This window comes from Coffea arabica, chromosome 5c, assembly GCF_036785885.1.
Source record: "Coffea arabica cultivar ET-39 chromosome 5c, Coffea Arabica ET-39 HiFi, whole genome shotgun sequence".
Classification (NCBI taxonomy): Eukaryota; Viridiplantae; Streptophyta; class Magnoliopsida; order Gentianales; family Rubiaceae; genus Coffea; species Coffea arabica.
The window spans coordinates 37,602,253-37,611,437 of NC_092319.1; positions in this window are offsets into that span (position 1 = coordinate 37,602,253).

The window sequence follows — 9,185 nt, forward strand, 5'->3', positions numbered from 1 at the left end:
GGTTGGAATGCTTGGAGGCTTCCCATCTATTCCTTTTTCTCTTGCCTTGCCGTTCGCTCTGTCTCACTCTTACCTTCCCCTTCTTTTGCTAGTTAATTGAAAGAGAAATTTAAAAAAAAAAAAAAAAAAGTGTTGGGAAAGGGTACCGGGTGCGGGTGCATAATATCAGAGTTAATTCAGGACAAATTACTCTTTTTCCAAGTACCTGTTAAAATAGAAACAAACAAAATCACTAAATAATGATGTCAATAGTAATAATAAAATGCAGAACAATAAAAGGTATAGGGCATCAAGATTTTTAACGTGAAAAATCCAAATTGAAAAAAATCATAGGATCTAGTCTAGTAAAAAAAAATCTCCACTATCATAATAATGTGAATACACAAGTCTACCTGAAATATTCGAATGACAGCAATATCACCAATATCAATCAAGTAAAATTGCTACAAAAGCACCCCTAAAAGCTATATCTGTCAAAGAAATAGATTTGGAAGGATATTATCAAACGAAGAGGAAACTTAAAATCTGAACCAGCAGATAGGTAGAACTTGACGAGAGAATCATATGAGTAAAATTTCGTTTCAATCGATTTCGAATCACCATCTAATCAAGACTTTGAAGCTGTGCCTCTCTCAAATTTCTCTTCCCAAATTTCTCTCTCTTCGTTTCACTCCAAAAGCAGCTGGAGCATTTTTTTTCACGTTTTAAGAATGAAAACCCGCGGCCACTTGTACTAGTCAAGTTGATTAGTGTGCAACGTCATCTCAAGTCAATTTCATAAATTGACTTAGAAGTCTAAAGGGCTTAAGTTGTGGTTTGGCCCACCAAATGGGCTGGATCACAAGCCTAACAAAAAGGAAGGGTTTTAGTTCTATAAGCACAAATATTTTCGATGTAATTACATATATATTATGTTTCTAAATTTGAATGCCCCGTGTAATATCAATAGGTTTAAATTACTCATGACCTCTATGTACTTTACATGATACCACATTACCCGTCTAAGGTTTTAAAATACCTACACAACCCTCCTATGTTTTTACATAAAGTGAAAATTTGATCAAAAAATAGTCTCAAGAATGTCATTAGTTCAAGTGGTATTATTGCCCTTGTTTAAGCACTAAATTGACTAGAAGTCTAACCACTTTGCAAAAATTGTAAGGAGAATGTATGAGTAGACACAAAACTATAAGAGAATTAAGTGGATATTTATGTAACCTATAGAAGAATTAAATGTGCATTAGAATTTCATCATATGCACTTTTGGAATGCATCTCACTCAATCACTGCTTTTCACCTATTTTTCACTTTATATAAAACTATAAGGAAGTTATGTGGATATTTTGAAATTTTAGGGAGGCCAAGTGGTATTATATAAAAGCACAAGAGACTTATGAGTAATTTATCCATATCAATATTTAGGCTTACTATAAGAAAATTTTATGGCATTAGATTTCCTAAACATATCGAATTATATCTGGTTGAAGGTAGATTAATGGTACTATTCAAAAAAAAATAAACAGGACCTTAATAGAAAACTAAAAACAAATATGAATATGTGAGACAAAACGTATATTGTTAAGAGGAAATTTGCAAGATAGAATATGGAACTTTAGCATGCACTAACCTTTACTTTGATCAATTAGTCTAATATTACAATGACACGAGGAATTTAGGGGAAATTTGCCAGATGGAATGCTGAACTTTCATATTTCAAAAAACATGCGATCATTTGTTTTAGAAGGTCCAATTACCATGTGAATCCATAACTAAACACAGTAGAGAGAGGAGGTACAATTGTTTTAGAAGCTATGGGGTTCATTAAATTATCTCCTTTGCAATGGAAGACAAGTATACTAAACCTAAAGCAAAAATCAACTAATATGTTCTAATAAAGTAGAGAGTAACAATGTCAGAAGAACATTATGGACACGTGACTTGATCCTTTAGGAGACATTAACAGCTCAATTTCAAACATTGCACGTATATCACCCAGATATTTGGAATTTATTAATAACTCTTCAAGAATCGATGCACTCTGCAGCCAAAACTTCATAAATTTAATGTCAGCTGCAGCGCCCCTATACTCTTCATACTTGACTACCTTCGGATGAGATAAACAAGTTGTGAAGGCACCATTTCAATTTCCTTGAGATCGTCACCATCACCATCCGTGGAATAAGTATACAGTCAAAGTGTCAGTCAACAAAAGAGAAGTAGCCACCAAGTAAAGGAACTTAACAACCATTGAGCTTGGCTCAATAGCCACCAAGGTGGGACTTAAGTCCCTCCTTGCGCTATGGGTGGGAGTTCAAATCTCACCTACAGCGAAAAAAATTCAATAGCGGTGCCAAAACACTCCTTTGATCTAGTAAGACTTGTATATCTTCTAGTTCCCAGCACAAGCCTCTATAGGTTCTCCCTCCCTTGTAGTCTAGGATAGAATAGGTTAGGGATGGCAATTTTTTACACGACCTGAATACATAACACGAACCTAACATAAAATTAATGGGTTTGAATTGAAATTTCACGGGTTTGGATCGGAATCGAGTCAAACCCGATAAGAAAATGAGTCGAATTCGAATCAACCCGTGGGTGACCTGATAAGACCGGATAACCCGTTTACGAATTAAAAATAATTTAATAAACATAAAAATTATTCTATGTAACTAAACTAAGTTATTCTTTTTTTCCAAAGGCATTAATCACTTAATCCTAAATGAATTTATTTAACTTGTGTGGAGTTGAAATTATTATATTTGGACAAATAATGTATTATATTCTTTTTTACTTTTATACTGTTTTAATTTATTTTATATTTGGTTTGGGATAAAACAATTTTACGGTATTTTAATTTATTTTGAATTTGGTTTGGGATTATTTATTTAAATTTTTATTACTTGATTATATAATTAGTTTTGTGCAAAATTATTATAAATTATAGTGATAAATGAATAAATTAAAATTAAATTTTGGATCATTTCGGGTTGATCTGCTAACCTGAAATTTTCGAGTTCGGGGTCAGGTATCCTGATCCGTTTCGGGTTGACGGGTTAGGTTCGGATCAGCGGGTTTTCTATTATACCCGGGTCTCAACCCAATTTGAACTAGATTGCCACCCCTAAAATAGGTTATATAATAGTTATCGTCTCGAAAAAAAAAAGTAAAGGAACTTAACAAACAAAGCCCCTTGTATGCTGTACCAAAATATGAACTCTATTCTCAATTAGTAAATCAACAAATAACAAGAGAATAAAAGTTTAGACACCAATTCTAATTTTTGTACGTCACATATTTCAACTGCAATGCCAAGAATATTACTATTAAAGTAGTGAACCACAACTCTTCAGTAGAGGCAGCAAAGGGCAATACCTTAAACCTAGATAAAGAAAAAGAGAAAGCTGCTTCTCTGAGATTGCTCCTATTGAATTCTCTGCTCTTTACATTAAGAGTTGAAGTAAGAATTAATTCTTACACAAGTGGTGACTGGCGACTGAAGGAAAATATTCAAGATCCATTTAGCCTTTCAGCTGCTGATTCAGCCATGGAAAAGCATGGCTGATTCAGCCAGAGATGACTGATGTACCCCTTCAGATGACTGAAAAGCATCCCATGATTTTGCAATCAAAAGTTTGCTAGCATTTCAAACAATAACACTGTAGAACCAGACTTCCCAGAAACCAACCAACCGGCTAACAGATTTGGTTTAAAAAGTAATGAATAAAAGAACTTTCACAAACTAACAATATTGGGTGTGTTTGGATCCCTTGTTTTTGGGGTTGTTTTTGAAAAACTGTTTTTCACATTCCAAATGCTACAGTAAATGTGTATTTCCAAAACAATTCCAAAAACACCATATCCAAATATTATATCAAAAACAACTACATATGTATATTTCAATTATGTATATTATATATATAAATATATATTATATTATATTAATATAAATTGAAATATACAAATTGAAAATTATATATATTATATATTATATAAATATTTATATAAATTAATATTATACATAATATTGTATATTACACATAATATAATATAATATACATAATATGTAATATTGTATACATAAATGTGTAAATATTTATACATAATATATTATGTACATTATTGTATATACATAAATGTGTAATATAATATGTACATTATTAATGTATAATATTATTATATACATTATTGTGTATAATAATGTATAATAATGTTATGTATAATATATAATATACATAATATGTAATAATGTAATAATGTATGTTATGTATAGTATATTATATTATGTATATTATATTATATATATACAATATTATGTATATTATACAAATTGAAAATTATATATTATATATTTATATATTATATATTATATGAATATTTATATAATGAAATATAAAATAAATATTACAAATTGAAATATTATATAAACACCATATTTATAATATTATAATATTTATAATTAATATTAATGTATATTATATATTTATATATTTATTTATACATATTATAAATATTTTATATATTTATATGAATATTATATATTATATAAATTATATATAATATAACATATATTCTATATTATATATATTATACATTTATATAAATGTACATTTATACATAATATATATATTAATGTATATTTATAATATACATTTATATTATGTATTATATATAATATAATACATTTATACATTTATATTAATATACATAATATTAATTTTATATTTATACATAATATTAATACATTTGTACATTTATATTAATTATATTAATACATTTATACTTAATACTAATATATGTTAATAAAATTATAATTTATACATTTATATAATATTCATTTGTAATTTATACATTTATAATAATATAGACTTATAAGTTTATAAATATATTTATATTATGTATTATATATAATATAATACATTTATATATTTTTATATAAATACATAAATATATTTATTTATAAATATTTATAAATGTATTATAAATTCATAAATGTATATTTATATAAAAATATAAATATTATAAATTATAAATTATAAATTATACATTTATATAATATTCATTTATAATTTATACATTTACAATAATATACATTTATACATTTATAAATATATTTATATTATGTATTATATATAATATAATAAATTTATAATACATTTATATACTTTTATATAAATATATAAATATATTTATTTATAAATATTTATAAATGTATTATAAATGCATAAATGTATATTTATATAAAAATATAAAAATTATAAATTATAAATTGTAATTTTTACATTTATATAATATTTAATTATAATTTATACATTTATAATAATATACACTTATATATATTTATAAATATATTTATATTATGTATTATATATAATATAATACATTCATATATTTTTTTAGCGAATATATAAATATATTTATTTATAAATATTTATAAATGTATTATAAATGCATAAATGTATATAAAATTATAAATTATAAAAATACCCAAAAATATGTTTTAAAAATACCTCTAAAAACAATCCAAAAAACATCTACAGTAAAAGTTTTTCATATAGTTTTTGAAAAATAACTCCAAAAACAACTAATCCAAACGGATTTGTATTTCAAAAACAAAATGCTACAGTGCTGTTTTTGAAAAACAACCCTAAAAACAGCTAATCCAAACGGAGCCATTGACTTTGAAGATCGGCATTGTGGCATGTGTAATAAACCATACACGCACAAATCCAGGGAAAGAGAGCCATGAAGAGGGGGGAAATTATAGTTACTTTGATTTTGGGAAATGGTGAATGAACATTATTACTTACACCAGTAAAAGTGAGCAATTCAAGAGCTAGTGCCCTCTTGAGCAAGTCAATTAGTGCTTCACTGAACTTGTTACCTAGTCTACCTGAATAGACTTGGAGGTCGGTCAGCTTATGAAAAATTGGAAGAGGACCCGATCTTTCTGCATGGGTAGCCTAGGGATTAATTAAAGTTAAGCGTCAATTAAAGAGAGTGATGAACAACACAATGATGTTGTCTAAAAAGAGTGTTCAGCCAAGGTAGATAATTAAGAGTAAAATCAACCAAGTACAAAATTGGAAATGACCAAAGACAAATTTATCCAGTCTCCTCCATATAAGTAGTATAGATCTTGTGGCACTTGTACTTGGTGGGTCAAATAACAACTTCAGAAAAGTTCTCAGAGTGCACCCAGTGGAAGGAGAAATTAACAATCTCAGGTAACAAGTATTGCCCTTTAAAATTCATCCTTTTAACCTTCTCGATTTTTGCCTTTGTGATAGAATGACAAATGCTAAATAGCAATAGACAGCACAAGAAAAAAAGAATAATTCACAGCTTCTTTTCCTAAATTAAAATGTTTTATCCATTTCTTTTTCATGTTCTCCATTAGTGATTTCTTTGATAACTTTGTTTGTTTTTTCTAAAAATAAAAGAAAAATAGAATTCTCTATTTTCTTGCAAACCACATTTATCGATGGCTTATTGCAAATGGATATATGCTGCTGAATCCAGGATGAGTGTTGGACAACATAATGAAACAAAAGATGATTGAAAAAGCTAGTTCAACTAGTAATTAAAAGAAGGGTTTGCTAGAATAAAATGATGGAGCAATAATGACAGTATGCTCTGTATGAATAAAGAAACTGCAAGCATTCTCTTAGACATCATTTTTCATTATCAAGTTACTCACAGAGCATGCAAACAATGTGAAAGACGCAAGCTTTGAGAAACCCGATTACAAAATCCATTTTGCCACAACTTATTGTTAGGAAATTGGTTTAATTTCTTTTAGTCAAGATTCCTATTTGGTGTGGGAAGTAACTAGTTTCTTAATTGGATTTAGTTACTTGAAGTACTAGTCAAGTAAAACCCTATTTAGCTAGAATTATATACTATTTTCTACTCTATATGAGTTTAAGAAATAGTATTAGTTTCCAATTGTTATTTGATTTTTTAGCAGTAATGTTCTCTATAAATAGATGGGTTGGCATACTACACAAGGGGACACACAAGGAGACACAAGAGGTATCATATAGCCTTATACATGGGGTGTGAGAGAGGGTTCTTGAGAGATGAGAGATGGTATACAAGGGTTGGGTTTGGGTTCAAGTTGTATTCTTGTATATAGTTTTCCTCTCATAATAAAGAACAGATTTCTCTCCGTGGACGTAACCTCAATGGTGGAGTCGAACCACATTAAATATTATATGTCGTTTATCTTTCATGCTTGTGGCTTGTTCCTCATTAAATTGTTGTCGACTTGAAATCTCAATAGTTATTTATTCCGCGTTTGGATCCTCACAAGTGGTATCAGAGTTTGGTTGTGAGACTGGGCTGCTCAAAGTTCGTAGTTCAATCCTAGTTAACTATTGAGATCAAGTGGATTGATAGCTGTTACTAATTGAACAATTTAATTAGTGGTATCCTTGTTTCAATGGCTTGGCAAAAAGCATTGATGGTGAAGGATGGGAAATCAAAAAGCACGAAAATACTTGACGGTGAAGCTAGGCAGGTGATTCAAGGGTCAAGAAAAAAGTAGAGTCCAATTTTGATTTTGGACGTGAATCGGTGGATACTTTCTCACACTTCCAACGGTTGATACTTCATCTCGATGGATTTTAGATTTTGGTTATATTTTTTGGGTGGTGTGGCACATATCCCAAAGAAACAAAGAAATCTAATTTCCATGCGCCAGAAGACTTTGATACTTACAAGTTTTTCGTTTTAGGTGGAGTCTTGAAAACCACACATGGCGAGACAGTCCTGAGAATGGGAAGAAGTATGGTGATTTTATCATTTTGTTGCTTCAATGGTTAGGGTTAGAGCTCACAGAAGGGGATCTCGGATTGCAAGTGGTGGTGAGAAGAAATCCTGTAAAGGGAGATGATGAATTGAGTCACCTTCTCACGAGTCAACTGGAGGTTGGACTCGGGTTAACTACACATGTTCATTGCTGATTGAATCAATTGGGTGTCAAAATTGTATCGATTCGGGTGTGTAGCTAGGCACCAAGATACTTGGTGGGAAAAGGCAAATAGAGTTTTTGGATGGTTTGCTGTGTTTGTTAAAAGAAATATTCGCCAAGGTGGAGATTTGTTAGGAAAATGACTTAATTTCTTTTAGTCAAGATTCCTATTTGGTGTGGGAAGTAACTAGTTTCCTAATTGGATTTAGTTACTTGAAATAGTAGTCAAGTAAAGCCCTATTTAGGTAGAATTAGATACTATTTTCTACTCTATATGAGTTTAGAAAATTGTATTGGTTTCCAATTGTTATTTGATTTTTTGGCAGTAATGTTCTCTATAAATAGGTGAGTTGGCATACTACACAAGAGGACACACAAAGAGACACAAGGGGCATCATGTAGCCTTATACATGGGGTGTGAGAGAGAATTCTTGAGAGATGAGAGATGGTATTCAAGGGTTAGGTTTGGGTTCAAGTTGTATTCTTGTATAGGGTTTTCCTCTCATAATAAAGAACAGGTTTCTCTCCATGGACGTAGGCTCAATGGTGGAGTCGAACCACGTTAAATATTATGTGTCGTTTATCTTTCATGCTTGTGGCTTGTTTCTCATTAAATTGTTGTCAACTTGATATTTCAATAGTTGTGTATTCTGCGTTTGGATCCTAACACTTATCTCATCAGCTCTCGATTTGATTACAAACATAAAACTCTTAGTTTTATGCTTTACATCATGTAATTTATGATAAGCATGTCTCTAATGCTTCAGCAGAGGTTAGGCATAGTTCAAAAACCAACTCTCGACTAAAAAATGATAATGCATCCATGGCCATATGCAGTTACATGATCTATCAAAGAGATTTACAAACTTTTTTAAAGAAACAAAGATGGGGACAAAAAAAGCCCATCATAATAAGATGAAGAAGGAATTAACCTCAATGATCTGATGATAGGTGAGAATCCTTGCAATAGTGTGCAAGCTCGAAAGGCATTTATTTGAAAAAGATCTTCAGGGATGAATAAACAGAAAAGAGATGCTACAACTACTGTTGACAGACTAGACAAGACAAACTTTTTTAAACAACCCCTACCTCTACACAAGAATTTGGTAAGTTTGTCAGAACAAATCTCCACTTCAAATTCAGTTGATTCAATATCACAAACATAATCTGTAATCTCAAAGCTAGCAAGCATAGGAGCATCTAGTTTACTGCT